This window comes from Lissotriton helveticus, chromosome 8 (assembly GCF_964261635.1).
Source record: "Lissotriton helveticus chromosome 8, aLisHel1.1, whole genome shotgun sequence".
In the NCBI taxonomy this organism is placed as follows: Eukaryota; Metazoa; Chordata; class Amphibia; order Caudata; family Salamandridae; genus Lissotriton; species Lissotriton helveticus.
In genome coordinates, this window is record NC_136069.1 from 943701359 (window position 1) to 943719380 (window position 18022).

Here is an 18022-nt window from a genome sequence, read left to right on the forward strand (position 1 = left end):
CCCCGGCCAAGCTCATCAAATGACTGAAACGCATTCAAAACTCCTCTGCACGCCTGATCCTCGACATACCACGCCACAGCCACATCACCCCCACCTGTGAAACCTGCACTGGCTCCCCATCAACAAGAGGATTTCCTTCAAGCTCCTCATCCATGCACATAAGGCACTCCACAAGACCGGCCCAGCCTACCTCAACAGATGACTCTTCTTCTACATCCCCAACCGCCAGCTCGGTTCCGCCGACCTCGTCACCGTCCCTCTCATCCAAAGAACAACCACCGGCGGCAGATCCTTCTCCCACCTCGCCGCCAAGACCTGGAACACCCTCCCACTGAGCCTACGACAGACCCAAGACTTGCTGACCTTCAGGAGGCTACTCAAGACCTGGCTGTTCGACCAGTAGTGCCCCCCCCCCTTTTTTCCCCCCAGCGCCTTGAGACCCTCTGGGGTAAGTAGGGCACTCTACAAATTCTTGATTGATTGATTGACTAGGCGAGACCTAAAAGTAGTGTTCGAAAAGGATCACCAGACATTCTTCAGAAAGCAAGGTGAAATTCAATCATTGTATGAAACAATGGAGCAGTGTCTAATAACAGATTTTTGCCAACATCAATTATAAAAAAAATAAACAGCTTGCCTGCAGCTGTTCCGAATTCCTAGTAACCAATGAGTTTCTCTCAGACCACCTAGTGAAATTCGACCTCTTCAAAGGGGTAATGAGTTCTCCCTGTCTGGGTCGACCTTTAAGTAGCTGTAGACAAAAATGGGGAAGCCATTCTTATATTGATTAACTTTTGAGTTGGTACATCATCCCCCTACCATTCTTAAAAAGCTTTACCTGGTGGGAATACAAGAAAAAACTTTGAACAGGATTGCTTCCTACCTTACTAGTTGTATCCCATTAAACTCCTTCTTTTTTTCTTCTTTTCTTGGGATAAAAAATAAATAAAAATGTATTTATTGGTTTTTGAAACATACAAAAGCAGCATCTATACACGTCTATTGAAATGTAACAATATGGCATTTCACATGCTTTCATACTTTCTAGCCAGTTTACATCATCTTCTGTGGTTCTTGCCTAAACAATACAATTCGGTATTCAAAATACTATTCTCCATGCATATAAATGTCGGAACACTAGAGTTTGTTAATCCAGGTGCTGTGTTAGCTAGGTGGGGCAAGTGCATCTTGTTAGGGAATTGTGCCTTATTGAGTGTATATATTTGAGGGAGCTTGCATGGCTAGGTTGTGCACTATTCTTTAACAAGCTCCAAGCACTCAATAATTTAAACACTGTTGTTGAATACAGTCGTTTTTATTCAGACATAATTTTCATCTGTACGCAATTTTCTTCATTTGTTCTACAACACCTTAGGTCATTATTGTTAAACCAGATATCTGCCGAAAGACGCCTGACCGACAGGAGTACTCTACCTTACAGTTACGATAAGGGAGCATAATCTTAACCCTGAGTCCTGAATAATTACGGACTTAAAACTAGACTTTGGAGCTATACTGAAATTGGAATATCTGGTTTAACAGTAATTATTACGAGCTTGATGGAAAATATCAATTGCTGTGAACCCTGAAGAAGTCCAGTTTAATATTAACAGACAAAACATGTGTTGGCATGACCTAAGGTGTTGTCGAACAAAGGAAGAAAATTGTGTACAGATGAAAATTATAAACTGGATGAGAATGAGAAATTATGTCTGAATAAAAAGACATTGGACATTAACAACTGTATTCAACAACAGTGTTTATACTATTGAGTGCTTGGAGAATTTGTATAAGGAGAAGACTTTGTTCTTCTGTTGTGTTGGACATTGGGTGGCTCTCCCTCCTCCTGAAGCACCAAGATTTAGTGAAATATATGAACAACTATTAACCTAACTGGAGTGTGCGCCGTTGCCAGCCACTGTGTCTTGATTATTGAGGTTGTGCACTATTCATGTGTCTACTCTGATGGGGCAGGAATTTTATAAGAAAGCCAACAAGTGAGGGGGCTCATGTATCTTTTGGCCGGGACTTAGTAGGCATGAGTTCCTAGAATGTGGTTAACTGTTCTTTGCAATATGTGACGTCCTTCAGCCAGGCTTTGAGGCTTGGGGCTGGTGTTCTACCCCAGTGTATAGCCACGCAACACATAGCTAGTAGGAGCAACATGGTGATAAGCCGTCTGTTGGCAGCTGGGACGTCCCTGACATATCCCAGTAGTGCAATGAATGGGGAGCCCACTAGCTTTTGGTTGGGTATATCTGCAATGTGTATGAAAACCTTCCAGAATCCAACAACGCATGGACATTCCCATGCTACTTGCAAAAAGGGGGCCCCAGGTGATTGGCATCGCCAGCAAGTATTGCACAGGTGTATTCCCATACTGTGTAGTTGCACTGGAGTGCGGTATACTCTGCAAGAATTTAAAATGTATTAGTCTTAAGTTGTAGTTTGGGGAAAGCTGTTCAAGCAGACCGCAACAGAAGACCCATTGTAAGTCTGTGACGGGGAGTTTAATTCAGCGGCCCAGGAGGATAGAGATTATGGGGCAGTGACTGGGGATGTGCGTTGTGTGATGGTGTAGATGGTTATGGTGTAGATCCGTGTTATTATCTTACGGGCGGATGAGTCTGTGAGTATATGCTCTCGGGCCAGTAGTGGTATGGGTGCAGAGGGTAAAGTATCGCAGTTAGAGGTATAGTAATGTGCCCAGTGGTGTCATTTGAGAGGACTTAGCTAACTGTTGTGGAGTAGCAAACTGACCCTCTGGGTATATATCTGAGAAAGTGCTTGAGTGTAGTTTGCAAGCCCGATCCACCACATGCCACTATCTATTAGCTGGGGAAGTTGGGGGTTATTAGCTAATGGGATAAACGGTGCATATAGTCTGCTCAGGTTCGCGCTTTTTTGTAGTCCCTCCCATCAAAGGGCCTCCACCGTGACAATTTCCTGTCTAAGGTTCTGGTAGTTCTTGTATAGGGCTGTGGTTAATGGGATGGGGCAGACCAGTCTACATCGATCGCAACGTGGGGTTGGAAAGGTGTTTGGTGCTGCCAGAAGTGTAAGAACTGAGCTGGGTGAAGTATGCATACAGTCTGAGATCCGGGGCTCCTAATCCGCCCTGTGCCAGTGAAAGGGTGAGGAGTTCCCAGGATACCCTAGGCTGTTTGCCCACCCATATCAATTGGACCGTGATGGATTTAAGGCGTATTAGAACGTGTATGGTGAGTGGCATCGGGATATTTGCGAAGAAGTAAAGTAGCTTAGGTAGGAGTATCATTTTTGTAATAGCAATGCGCCCTGTGAGCAACAGGGGCAGTCTGTTCCATATGCACAGTCTCTCCTCGATGCAAGTCATTGCCCTGCCATAGTTGGTGCTCCAGATCTCCTGTGTGTTTCTGCTTTTCCAAATGCCCAGGTAGCGTATTGGACCTTCTGCCTATTCTATCGGATATTTAAAGTCAAATTTTTGCATGCCCTCTTTGAGCGGGAGTAAAGTAGATTTGGCCCAATTAATTTGGATCCCAGACAGACCCCCAAAGCATATCATCTCATGTGTTACAGGTGCGAGACTCACCTTAAGGTCAACAGAGATAAAAGGAGACATCATCCGCGTACATGGAGACTATCAGCCCTCTAGTGGTGAATCCTATTTGTCTGTTCGCATGATGTTGATACAATAGTGCCGCTAGAGGCTTCATTGGGATGGCAAACAGGAGAGTGGACAAGGGGCATCTCTGACTGGTGCCTCGGTATATGCAAATGGGATCCGATATTAGCTCATTTACTCGCACCTCAGCAGTTGAGGCCGCATATAGTAATTTTAGGTGTCGTATAAAGGTAGAGCTCACTCCCAGCTGGGCTAGAATAGTGAAGAGGAAATTCCATTCCAGTGAGTCAAATGTTTTTGTGGCATATAACATAGCAGCTACTGCTGGGACGTATGGAGCAAGGTGATGCATTAATAATACGTAAATTATGTGATGTAGAACGGGTATTAATACTGATTGGTCAGGTTGGATGACATTTGGAGTAGTGGCTGTAATCTGTTCGACAATAGATTAGCTAAAATTTAGTTATCAGAGTTTATTAATGACAGTGGGCAGTACGAATCACATAGTGCGGGAGATTTGCCTGGTTTTAGTAGAGTTATAATAGCAGCTTCCCGCATTGATTGTGGGAGTTCCCTATGTTTAAGTGCCTCCTGATATACTACCAGAAGGCGGGGAGCTAGGAGCTAGTCATATTATTTATAGAAAGCTGTGGTAAGCCCATCTAATCCTAGGGTTGTTGGCTCCAGGTAGGCTTTATATCACTTGTATTATTTCTTTTTGGTGAAGAGCTCAGCTAAATAGGCGCATGTACCCGGTCCAGCCATATCAGGTGGGGTGTATCCAAATATTCCAGCAATTCAGATTCTTTAGGGAACGTCAAAGTGGTGTATAGTTGGGTGTAGAATTCTGTCATGGTTTCTAATAGTTTTTTGGAAAACAAGAAACACTGGCACAGTGTGGTTTACTATAGAAGGGCATGTAAACTCAAGACATACATATACATGACATAATGATAAGTACCAAGACAACTATGTAAAAAATGGAAACATTGATTTTATTATTTTTCTTTGATATTATTTTGTGTTATTTTTGGATCGAAAATATTTTTTATATATAAATAACGTGTACAAAAAATATATACAATCCCAATGTTATATTTAGAACCACATGGATGTTTTCCTTTAAACAATCAAAACAATGGACATCATGATTATATATATCTGATAACACATTTGATAATTCTATATCTCTGATTAATCAATTGTTTCAATTACAGTCCTTTTGCATATATATCAGTTTGAACTTTTGTCCATTTATCATAAATATACAGAGACTGGCGGCTTTGTAGAAAAACCAACGTGTTTCAGCTAGGCCTTCATCTGTACTCCGGTTTAATTCAACAAGGGGACCCACTAGGTAATCAAGGACCAGGGGTAACAGTTATACTAAACAACAAAGGTCCTTAACTGAAGCAAATTCAGGGCAATAAATGACTTTATAGACAACAATGTGCTATAAGAAAACTTGTCCAGCCGGACAGTAATTTAATCAATAAAGTTGATAGGCAAAATAAGGTGAGCAAATATACAGTGGGATACAATCCTGTATCAAGTACATATAACACATAAAGGAAAACCAAAAGGTGTTTGGACATACCAGGGGAATTGAACAGGCAATTCTAGGGTTCGGTGGGCGCTGATATTTAAATAAGGGTTGGTTCAAGCTGACCACATGTAGCAAACACTGTTGGGTAACACAATGGAAAACTTAGTGTGAAGCTACATAATTGTCGACGGCGTTTCGATCCTATAAACAATAAAGGATCATCATCAGGACTAAATTACCATTGCCTGATTATAAAACATAACCCTGTTAGGAATTCAAGGGGAGACAAAAGGAGACAAAAAACATAATCAGAGTACGAACCTGCAACGTATGTATATTAGCAGTCTGAGTCAAGCTTAATTGTGCCGACCTTCCATCCGTGCGTGAATGCCGTACCGTGTCAATCACTCAACTACCCTATTGACCAAGGTGAAGCGAAGTGACAGTTGATCCGGGTGCTGGGGCTAAGTGAATTGGCCAAATGATTATTGTGAAGTGGTAGGCGATGGGATGGTGAGCATGGAAGGGAGAAAATTCTCACCTTCTCGTGGTAAGTCAAGGGAGGGATGTAACAGCACACCGGTCGATGGTACAGGGGTGTATGGGGTTGATCCTATAAGGAAGGAATTGGTGAGTATTTGTATAGTCGAGGAACAGTATAATGCCGCGGTATTGGACGGAGCTGTATTACCTGTGGGAACCAGTTATGGTAATAACGCCATGATAGATCGGCGCCTGCGTCTTGTTAGACCCTCTAGAGTATCCGGGGGTGTCTTTAAAAGGATTCTTCCAACCGGCATTAACCGGAAGTGGAGCAGAGGTACCCAACCTAATATTTCTGATTAAAAAGGGGAAAGGTCAGGATCCTGGAAGTGGCCCGGAGGTCAGATGCCATGCCTATATGAGGTTAGCTTACCGGGGTATTGCCTTGCGGTGGATCCGGTTCCAGGTTGACCACTTGCAGCGCTAATGCAGCTGGGCAATGGTGTGCGGGGAACCTGAGGAAGGGAATTCTATTAGGATTGCAGCCTCAGGGATTAGAGAGCCGACAAGGGGCAGGGAGGGAACTCACAACCACTTACCTTAATGGAGTTTCCGGGGTTGTTAGATTACGCGGCCGCTATCGGGCACAATGGCTCGTATCCGCGAAGTGCAACTGAGCGTGCATCCAGTTAAGTGCAATTACGGGGAGCGGCCATATTGGTAGGGGAGTGCGTGAACGTGGTGGATCAATTCGGCGGCCATCTTGGTTTTCCGAGAACATAGTTACTCGATGGGCTCGCGACAGGGAGGTGATGCTACTAGGGTCTCAATAATTTGGAAGCATATGATGATGTTGGGGGATTATAGGTGAGCGAAGTGCCATGCATTTAAAATTTAGAGATATACAATTTAAAACATCTCGATTATCCGCAATGGAAAGGCATAATTGCACAAACATATAGCAGTCATGGATTACATTCCTATTATTACACTCAGTGACAGGACCTGGTTATTTCTATTAGAAATACCTATTGGAGCCATTATTTAACATGTTTACAACAGAGCAGTCCAGTCTTCATTTCTGTTAAGACCACTTCTTATGCTGTCCATAAGAATTATCATACGTAATTCTTCTTTGTTTAGCAGGAGAGTCATATCCCCTCCGCGGGGTGGCATTTTCAATACTCGCAAAACAGTCCATTTAATGTCATTTTCCGTATGTCCTTCCTGCGTGAAGTGATCAACCAGTGGAGCGTTGGGTGTCTTGCATCGTACCCGGCTGCGGTGTTGGCCAATTCTGGTCTTGGTTTTCTGTTTGGTCTGACCAATGTACACTTTGGGGCACGGGCATTCAATCAGATAAATAACATCACTGGTATTGCAGTTAGAAAAAGATTGACAGTTTATCTCCACATTATTGACCTTGAAAGATTTGCCTTCCATAGTGTATTCACAAACATTACATGAACCACATTTTGCATGCCCTATTAATGGAGGTTGATTCCAAAGGGCATCGATTGTTTGGCGTTGTGGTGGGCTAGGGAGAGCTGCTCTAACCAAATGATCTTTTAGATTGGAACTTTTTTGGAAGGCAAAGACAGGGCGTTCAATTTCAAGAGAGCCAGCATTGAGAAGGGGCCAATGTTTCAATATAGATTTCCTCAAGGTATTTGAGACCGGTGAGAAAGTCGTAACGCAGGCAATTCTGGTATTAGTCTCTTTCTGTTTTGGACTAAGCAAGGCCTCTCTGGGACAATTAAACACAAAAAAGGTCCCAGGGGTATGTTTAAGACCCTGACTGCTAAACCCCCTGATTAGAATTGACACCAACCTCAATTAGCAGTGAGTCCACACAAATATAAAACCAATATAATCATGTACCCGAATAAACAACCAAACAATAGGGAAAAGTTTAACAAAAAAGAGTTCCCATCAGTCCACCATCGAGACCGCCCTTCATCATCTGGGATCTCTTGTATATATGTATCACATTCAGGGGTAAACACACCTGTCTTGGCAGATGATATACCAATGCACAGGGGTGTCCCAAAACAATTAAGCAGATGTGAAGAAATGGCGTGCCTAGTGGGGAACTGAGTAGCAGTGCTTAGAAAGATGTGTATTGTGAAAACAGAAAAGAGAAGGAGGCTCTAAAATTAGGTTGTGATCGGGGAAAACAACAATTTTAATATACACCCGCACACTCCTAAATCAGTAAAAACAGTGCAAATTAGTAGTATAACAAATGACCACTAAAAAAAAGATGTAAGGTCGACATGTTTCTGCAGTCGAATGGAGTCTCGAGATCTCCTGCTGCTTCTTCAGGACCATTAGTGCTACTGCTCAATTAAAAATAAACCACGATAGAGCTTTGAGGGACGACCGGTGTACCGACGGAGAGTGCGGTGCATCCACTACCTGAGCTCGTGCCAGGTGAGGTGGGGTTTTTCCTTCCCATCAAGTGGGACGGGAAGACGATTACACATATACTATTCAGGTGATATGGTTTATTTTTAATTGAGCAGTAGCACTAATGGTCCTGAAGAAGCAGCAGGAGATCTCGAGACTCCATTCGACTGCAGAAACATGTCGACCTTACATCTTTTTTTAGTGGTCATTTGTTATACTACTAATTTGCACTGTTTTTACTGATTTAGGAGTGTGAGGGTGTATATTAAAATTGTTGTTTTCCCCGATCACGACCTAATTTTAGAGCCTCCTTCTCTTTTCTTTTTTCACAATACACATCTTTCTAAGCACTGCTACTCAGTTCCCCACTAGGCACGCCATTTCTTCACATCTGCTTAATTGTTTTGGACACCCCTGTGCATTGGTATATCATCTGCCAAGACAGGTGTGTTTACCCCTGAATGTGATACATATATACAAGAGATCCCAGATGATGAAGGGCGGTCTCGATGGTGGACTGATGGGAACTCGTTTTTGTTAAACTTTTCCCTATTGTTTGGTTGTATATTCGGGTACATGATTATATTGGTTTTATATTTGTGTGGACTCTCTGGGACAATACCACACCCTTTTGGTTGCCCTGCGGATTAGTCTCTTGGGGTAGCCTCTGTCTTTGAGCTTGTTGGATAGGATAGCGGCTTCCCTAAAGTAGTCCTCTTTTGCAAAACAATTCCTTCTAATCCTTAGGAATTGAGAGTATGGTAATGAGTCCCTCAGTGCTCTGGGATGGTTACTAGAGTAGCTCAGCAAAGTGTTCCGCTCCGTGGGCTTACGAAACAATCTTGTGTGGAGAGAGCCCTCAGAATGATAAATTGTGAGGTCTAAGAATGAGATGGAGTCTCTATCTACTGTACTGGTGAATTTTAGACCTGAGCAGTTATTTTTAAGCCAGTGAATGAATTGTTGGAGATTCTCTGCATTCTGATGCCAAATGAGAAAAATGTCATCAATGTATCGTCTCCAAATTGAGACGGAAGAAAAGAAAGGATTCGTGGGAGAGAGTATGGTATGGGATTCAATGTAGTCCATAAAAAGTATAGCCAGGTTGGGGGCAAAAATAGCCCCCATGGATGTCCCCTTCACTTGCTGATAGTATTGTTGTTCGAAGGAAAAGAAGTTCCTCGTTAAGCAAAGCTCCAATAATTGGAGGATGAAAAGTGTTGGGACTCTGTGGGGTCTTGGTCTTGTTTCTAGAATGCTTTGTATCACGAACATAGCCTCAATTTGAGGTATGTTCGTGTATAAAGATTCCACATCTAAAGTACATAATAGCGGGTTATCTTCAGAAAAAGGAAAGTCTTTGATGAGATTAACCATCGCCATATTATCTCTCACATAGCATTGGGTGATGGGCACAAAGTCCTTGATGAAGAAGTTGACGTAGTTACCGAGGGGCTCCAAAATGGAGCCACAGCCCGATACTATCGGTCTGCCGGGAGGGTTAGTGACATTTTTGTGGACCTTGGGAAGGGTGTAAATTACAGGGGTCCTAGGGGATTTGACGTTCAGAAAAAGAAATTCTTTCTGGCTTATGAACCCCGCCTCTAAGGCCCCTGTGGTAATTTTAGTGATGAGACCTTGTAATTCTCTGGTGGGAAGTCTCATATAATGATCAGTGTTGGCCAATTGTCTAAGGATTTCAGTGGTGTATGATTCTCTGTCCTGTAGGACAATCCCACCACCCTTATCAGCACTTTTAATGACAAGCGTTTCAACTGATTTGAGTGATCTGATTGCTTTCTTCTCTTCCAATGGTAAATTGTAAGGGATATATTTTCTGGTTGCCTTAAGGGATGTAAGATCCTTCGTAACCATTTTCTCAAAGGCTATAACTTCTGGGGGAACCATCCCCGCTGTGGGGGAGACGGTAGATGGGGGCCTAAAGGGAGTGTTAGTGATGCTAAGTGGTGATGGATTTAGTTGAAAGAATGCCTCAAGTCTTACTCTCCGGAAAAATCTAAGGATCTCTGTGTGGAGTTCCAGAAAATTCGTGGAAATAGTTGGCACAAATGATAAGCCTTTTTTAAGCAGAGACAATTCAGCAGAGGAAAGATTATATTTTGAAAGATTAAAAATCGGGATAATCTCTGAATTAGTCAAATTTTCAGTCGGTGGGTTTACCATTGGTAGAACTTTTGGCGGGTTTGCCGTTCTCCCGGTGGGTTGTACCATCGCGGAACTCATTTGACTCTGCCTCGTTTGGGTGTGTCGTGTTGGCCTCTCCCTAAAAAATTACGGGTAGAGGGGCCTTGGTTCCTGTTGGAAGGGCCCTGATTATCAGCAGATAATCCATGCTCACCATCCCATCGCCTACCACTTCACAATAATCATTTGGCCAATTCACTTAGCCCCAGCACCCGGATCAACTGTCACTCTCGCTTCACCTTGGTCAATAGGGTAGTTGTATGGCATTCACGCACGGATGGAAGGTCGGCACAATTAAGCTTGGCTCAGACTGCTAATATATATACGTTGCAGGTTCGTACTCTGATTATGTTTTTTGTCTCCTTTTGTCTCCCCTTGAATTCCTAACAGGGTTATGTTTTATAATCAGGCAATGGTAATTTAGTCCTGATGATGATCCTTTATTGTTTATAGGATCGAAACGCCGTCGACAATTATGTAGCTTCACACTAAGTTTTCCATTGTGTTACCCAACAGTGTTTGCTACATGTGGTCAGCTTGAACCAACCCTTATTTAAATATCAGCGCCCACCGAACCCTAGAATTGCCTGTTCAATTCCCCTTGTATGTCCAAACACCGTTTGGTTTTCCTTTATGTGTTATATGTACTTGATACAGGATTGTATCCCACTGTATATTTGCTCACCTTATTTTGCCTATCAACTTTATTGATTAAATTACTGTCCGGCTGGACAAGTTTTCTTATAGCACATTGTTGTCTATAAAGTCATTTATTGCCCTGAATTTGCTTCAGTTAAGGACCTTTGTTGTTTAGTACATCTGTACTCCGTCACAGTGCTTACTAAACAAAAAAATATATGTAAACCTGATTTTAATCTTTAGTTTTGAAAGCCCTTTCAAACATCTAAAATAAGTATAAAAACATCTTAGATAGCCACTATGATGAAAGTATATACAATCACAGGTTTCATTCCTTGAGTTAGTACATGAAAATGGCTAGACTTGACAAATAGATATAATGCAAAAATTGACCAGGATCACGCTTTACATGCAAAAGACAACATCACCAGACTCTGGGTTCGGGGTTCATGCAAGTGACAATAGCTTATAGTCTCAGTGGTTCATGCAGGTCATAACAAGTTACGGGCTCAGTGATGGTGACAGTGCTTCCCAACACAAAGACATGTTGTGACCAGAGCAGACGAAAGATCCTGACTCTTATTGGTGTACCTTCGCATGCTTTGATTAGTATCTAGCATAATGTAAGAATACTATTACCTCAGTCTATCTCGTACGTATTAAGAATGGGGCTTGTTTAAAATGGTACAGTGACATAGATTGTTTCTTTCCTTAATCTAATTGACTGCATTAAGGAAATAAAAGGGGCATAATTATGACCTAGTGGTATCCCTAGAGTTGATATATTGCAATTTCATATGGTACTAACTGTACTTCATGGAATAATTTGTACCTTCACTTAGAAGTCGTCTTATAGTACCTGTGTATGGTTCCTAATAGGAGGGAGATGACGGGGACTTGTAGACTACATAATGACATAGTGCATAAGAGAGTAAACTAAATATCAAGACTGTAGAGAGTAAAAGGTACTGACTTAAAGCCCCTAAAATAATAATAATTAACCTTGCCTCTCCTCATTTATCGAATCATCTGACAGCAGGGTCACTCCATATCAGTATATATCAATTGCATAAAGCATTGATTGCCTAAATGTTAAAACAAATATGTGTGCCCAACATTAGAAAACTAAAGCTAACTGATCAATAAAGTTGCAATCTGAGAATCTTGTTCAATTGAGAGCAATTACTAACCTTAAGGCGATGGGTAGAACTAATCGATGAAGCACTATATTTTCAGGGGTCAGGATGGATAATCATTTGTTTAAAATGGTTTTGTCACATATAAATGTGCTGAGAATGAAGAACTTGGTAATTTTCGCTCTCAGGGAATACTTACTAATATAACAAGAACTTGGCACAGACTCTGAAAATATGAAAAGACATCTTTATTAAACTTAACATAGTGAGGCCACGTCACCCAGAAGCCGTAGCAAGTGGATGAGGTAGTCTGAGGAATGAAGAGGACAGAGGCCTTTTATATGTTTTTAGCGTTACATGACTCAGTACAAAAAAGAAAGGGGCAGTTCTAGCTTTTGCAAACATGCAAAAACCCAACATTCCTTCTTACACAAGCTGCAGAAACCCATAATAAAAACCCGGCACATCCCCATCGTAAACAGGCCATAAAGAAGGGAGCAGAGACAGGTGTGAGTAAGATAAGACAGGGTGTGTGTGCGATGAAAAGGTTTATGGCATGTTGTGCCTTGATGCTATCTCGCTTGGCCACTGGGAAAGGAACTGGCCGGGCAGGTTCGGCCTGGGGCAATGGTTTCAGCTTGCCCAGGTCACAGAGAAGTCAATTAAGGTGTACGTGTCCTTTGGAATCGAATTTGGCTGTAGTTATAAGCCTATGTGAGGGCAACTCACAAAATGGCTGCTGTACACAAAATGGAAGCCAAGGGTTCAGGGCGAAAATGACGATTTCGAGGTGAAATCGTTACTGGAATATGACGAAAATGCTTGTACGTAGTGTACTAGCCATTCTCGGTCTTTTGATACCAAAATCGTCATGATACGCGATGTTTATGACACAGGTCCAAAGATTTCAGTACCACAGACGCTCCTTTTGCCCTTACATAGGCAATAACCTAGTCTCACGCTAGTCTGAGTCCGGGTCTATATTTATCAAATCATCAAGATGTTGCTGAAGCATAATTCTATTACTTAGCGACTCTCTCGGGACAGGTCTCCTTACACACGCAGTAGCACAAAGGCCATATATGGCAGGACCAAATAGGGAATGCCTCTATCTGTAGTATGTGGTATAAGACCACACACCCAACAATTAGTGATGTTCACTACTAACTGGTGTCGATGCAGAAACTGTACAAAAGGAATTATCAGTAACTCTGACCTCCTAACTAGTCCATGTTCAGGTAAAATCTGGAAAGAATGCAAAGAAGTAGAAGTACGAAGAGACATAGGTTGGGAGGTGGGTGCAGATGTGAATTGGGCAGCAAAAACAATCCCAACCATAAAAGACAATGCCATGTTTAAAAAACACTAGAAAACAAGTCATTAAGAACATATAGACAAAGTAGTGACCGCTATTACAAATGAAATCATAATTTTTCGCAACCCTAAGCAAAAGGTAAATCCTAAAATTATCTAGTAACATTGTAGGTCTTCCTATGCATTTTCTGTAATTTATTATATGTTCAAGTGAAACAGTGGTGACCCTCATTAATGTTCTGAGGTGAAAAGGGGATACTCTTTCACAGAAAATGGACTTTATTCTGCTTTTACTAAACAGAATACTACTTAAAAATAATGCGAGTTGAACAATAAAATCATGCTCCTAACACTTAGTCTATACAATCACACGGAAACCTCTTGTGAAACCAACTATGCCCAGAGTCTGTTCAAAAAGCCTCTCTGGCAGGCTTCTATTGTCCAATCAAGTCTGCTCCCGTTGTTGCATGGGCCTTTGGATTCAGGCCTCCCATGCTCTGATGCTCAGTATCTGTTGGAGTGCCCTCCTGGCAAACACTCATAGCTCATTCAAAAAGTCTCAATGTCTCAAGGCAGTGCACCGTATCTCTCCTCTGCGGCAGACACAGATATTGTGCTCTTCTCGTGCAGACCCGGGACCATTCTCAGACTCCAACACTCATCATTCAGTGTCAGAGGACGCTCAGGCCGCTCTTTCATGGGCACCAGAATGGAGTGCTTTTTGCCACTCTTGGATCCTCCGGTGCACTGCACTTTCCGTTGAAGCAAAGGAAAAAGGGGGGTGCGTGGCCAAAACTCAGGCCAAGGGGCTCAAGGGACTGCACACTGTCAGAGGTTAACCAGCACATGACAGGCGCTCTTTTGCACTGAAATCTCAAGGGACTGTGGCAAAACCAGCTCCTTCTTCTTTTCTGATGTTGAACGCCTTCTGATGAAGCAAGTGCGATGCTTTAAACAGTTCATTGTACAACAAGGGGACTGCAAACAGGTGGCCTGCGATCTTCAAAGGGGTGGCCACACGCCATGGGACAATTCTGCGTTGAAATACACTGTCAATCTCAAAGGCAATACAAAAACAAAGGCAATAGGTAAAACAGTGCCTCTAGGCTCTTCAATTGGGTTTCCGTGTGAGAGCATATCTTTCATCATCATAGCGACATGGGAATTCTATCTGAATGGATGTCCTCACACATAGTGGCATCGTCTAATTGGGTAAACACATGTTATCTCAATTATTTCATATAGGTGTTCCTAAATTCCTCATCTAGCACATCTCAAAAGAGAGATCACATACATATTATCAGGGACATGTAGATACTTTCTTCTACTAATTGTGCATCAGGTGGACTATGCAATACAAAAGCTAATTATCAAGATGTGGAAACAAAAGACAAGAACTAGAGAGTCCTGGTATTTCCATTATTTATAATACATCTGATCCATCAAAAATTAAAGCAGTAAAAAGGAACTAAAAATCAATTTTAGAATAGGCATTGAATTTGTCATATTAAAAAAACGTAATGTCTCCTATTGAGGTGGAAAGCTTATCTTACTATAGTATTGAGTCAGTTAATCAGTCCTAACAGTCCTAACAGTCAGACTGGAAAAACATCAGAATAGGCCTAAAGAAAATTCCTAGAAACCAGTCTAGTTATGCAACAGGGAATTATGCATAAAATGGGGGTCCATGGTACATTACTGCAATCTGAAAGTGCGAACCTGAACAATACACTGATAATAATAAAAGCTGACTGGTGAAAGGAATACGGAAAAGAGAATAGGACACAGCTAAAATCCCCAATAACTAGGCCTGATGTGCTTGGGTGATAGTCAGGCATGTTACAAAAAATGAAACCTGGTTTCTTTTACGGTCCAGAGCCATAGGAAGGCCACTTAGGAAGCAGAATAAAACTGACTAATGTGATATAGAAATTAGGTCACCATGTACAAGAGTCACAAATCTATAATTTATCCTTACGTCCAATCAGGATATATAATTTTAGGGCTGCCTGTTCCTTACAGGAAAGGGCAGTATCGTGACTACAAATGACACAATTTGCTGTTTATTTTTCTTCAATACTTATAGCCAAATTTGACATACACTGGTGAAGTGTTGTCTGTCTGGTTCACAATATGCGAAAATTTTACCCAACTGTTGACAGCGACACGTATCGTCATACATGTCCCCTCACAACAACACGGGTGTTTTTGTAATAATTTCTTAAGCAGCAACATACAACATAAAACATGCAAAAACGCACAAAACGGACGTCAGGCCATCAGATATACTCGCTGTAAAACGATAGCATATATAAATGAGCGGTGACGCATAATACCGTGTAAGGATACCCTCCTGTTTGACAGTAGATCACCAATAGTGGGTATCTGCTGTCAAATACAACTTTCGGACACACAGAACCAGCAAGAACAATTCATGATAGAACAAAATACACAAACATGAAAAACGCAAGGACATTTCTTTTCAAAGGAGTTGCGTTAAAAAAAAAACATCTCATTTCAACCAACCAAACTCACGTGTCTTGTTAGTCTTAAAATCCCCCAGAGCAATCCATCAATGATCTGTGAGCAGAAGCGAAAAGGAAAAAAAAATACACAGCACACAAAAGACATTTTTGATAATAAATAGACATCAATTGTAACTTTTAAGCGGAAGACAAAACATGATACACATTAACAAATACAAAATTAAATTTCCATTACTTAACTGTTACCATCTTGTCAGTCACCTTGCAACATGAAGCCTTTTTAACTTTTAGAGGTAAAATCCTTTCCCTGACACCTAAAATTAGCCTTGTGCCACAATCTCCATGATAAAAATAAAACTTCTTAATTGGCAAATCGTTCTTACTTATTCATGTAGGCTTCAAAATTTTAGTAAAAGGCTGCATCTATTTTTTTGTCTAAGATGTTAGGCAACACTTCGTTTTTTGTCAAATAAAAACGACTAGCAGACATTATTTTTTAGAGCAAAAATACAAATGTCATGATGTTGGGACTTTTAAAGAAACCTTTGTTATATTTCCCTTTGGAATTAAGTTCTGTAATTTTATTGATGTTCTTATGGAGAAACCAGAAATTCCACCTTTCAGAGGCCTGTTTAGCAAAGTCATTCTGCATTTCACAGAGACAAGGCTCGAATTCAAAAGGTCACAAATGCCAACATGACAGCCTCATCCATTGTTTACAGAAAACTAAAGATAGCATCTTAGCGCAACCGGAGCAACCTGTAGTCCTAACCCACAGTTTCTGCTCATTTTTTTTAGGCTGACAAAGACAGACCAGTTTTTAGAACAAATGTTTGTTGCAATGGTACTCATTTCAGCAAATTTAATTGGATCTCACTGGGCCATTTAAAAGTAAACCCAAATGGGGACAACCTGCAAATTTGTATTATACACAGATGTATGCATTTACTGAAGCCAGAGACACTTTCAAGCTATGGTAAATGACAAGAATCTGTGTTAAAATCCCATTTAACTCAATTTCGACTTTTATCTTTGGGGCACTTAAAAATAAATATCCTATAATTGTTTTACATATTAATCATCCTCAGGATGTTCTTTACACATTACAGATATTAGACATTAGTCATATCTCATGTAAATCCTTGGAAAAATGAGTTTTTTTACGCCTGCGCCAAGTGAAAACCAACATGCACATTACCTAATTACACCGTAACACATAACTTAAATCAAATTTTAATACTAGGAGGTCATAGTATGAGTATTAAGCTTTATAAATATCAAAAAACGATTTTAAAAAGCACTTATTTTTTTCTCAAATAATTTTTCCATAATTAATAATTTTTCGTTCAATGAAACCAATTATCTGTTTTTATGATAACTCCACATATAAAGATAAGCTGCATCCATTGCCTATCATTTGTAGATGCATTCATTTATGTGCCTACGCACAAGAAGCCTAACTTAAAACATGACATTTTTCGCGCCATTTTTAAAGGGCAATCAGTATTTTCAACAGAACCAAAAATATACTTTGAAAAAGATGCTTTAAGAGAGGAAAACCGTATTTGGAATGTCTTCCAGTGATACAAAGTGATGAACCTTATTTTTGTAACCCTCTAAAACACTATTCTGAAATGAAAAAGGCCAACTGTGATTAACTAACGGCTAAGTCCTGGGCTAAATAAACATTCCAATGCTATTTATGGCCTTCGAAAAACAACATCTGCTGCCTTAAGGCAGGAAAGGCTGAAACCTGAAACAGTGCTGAAACCTGAGCACGCTTTCAGTTTTACTGAAAACAGACATTTCAAGTTTTAAAAATGCGTGTGCAAAAGGATGCATTTAAATCTAGCAAAAATTCACTTTAGCTGAAGTGTTTGCCTTTTACATGTACTACAATGCAGGTAAGTAAAAACGCTACAAATTCGTTTCGCTACAAAAGACAATTATTTTTGAGGCCCTTCGTATTCCTAGTGAATGTGAATTTTAACTTATCTATTTTAAGCATTTAACAGTTTGCACTTATGCGTTTTTGCTTAGTCTGTAAATTAAATAGCAACACATAGCGATTTTAGCATGTGACATAGTAAATTGCTGGAGTGTTATTTAATTTCTACTAAATATTAATTAATCTGACCTTTTACTTAACAGACTGAAATCAAGAAACCCACAAACACATTGAGCTCATTGCAAA

The 18022-nt window shown here is 40.9% G+C and overlaps 1 long non-coding RNA gene across 1 annotated transcript in view; it reads right to left on the reverse strand.

Annotated features, from left to right (window-relative positions):
- Nucleotides 1-883: 883 nt before the first annotated feature.
- Nucleotides 884-18022, reverse strand: part of LOC144773029 (uncharacterized) — a 188366-nt gene continuing 171227 nt past the window's right edge. The window contains exon 3 of the long non-coding RNA XR_013599905.1: nucleotides 884-928. This is a non-coding gene — a long non-coding RNA (uncharacterized LOC144773029). The remainder of the gene's footprint in view (nucleotides 929-18022) is intronic.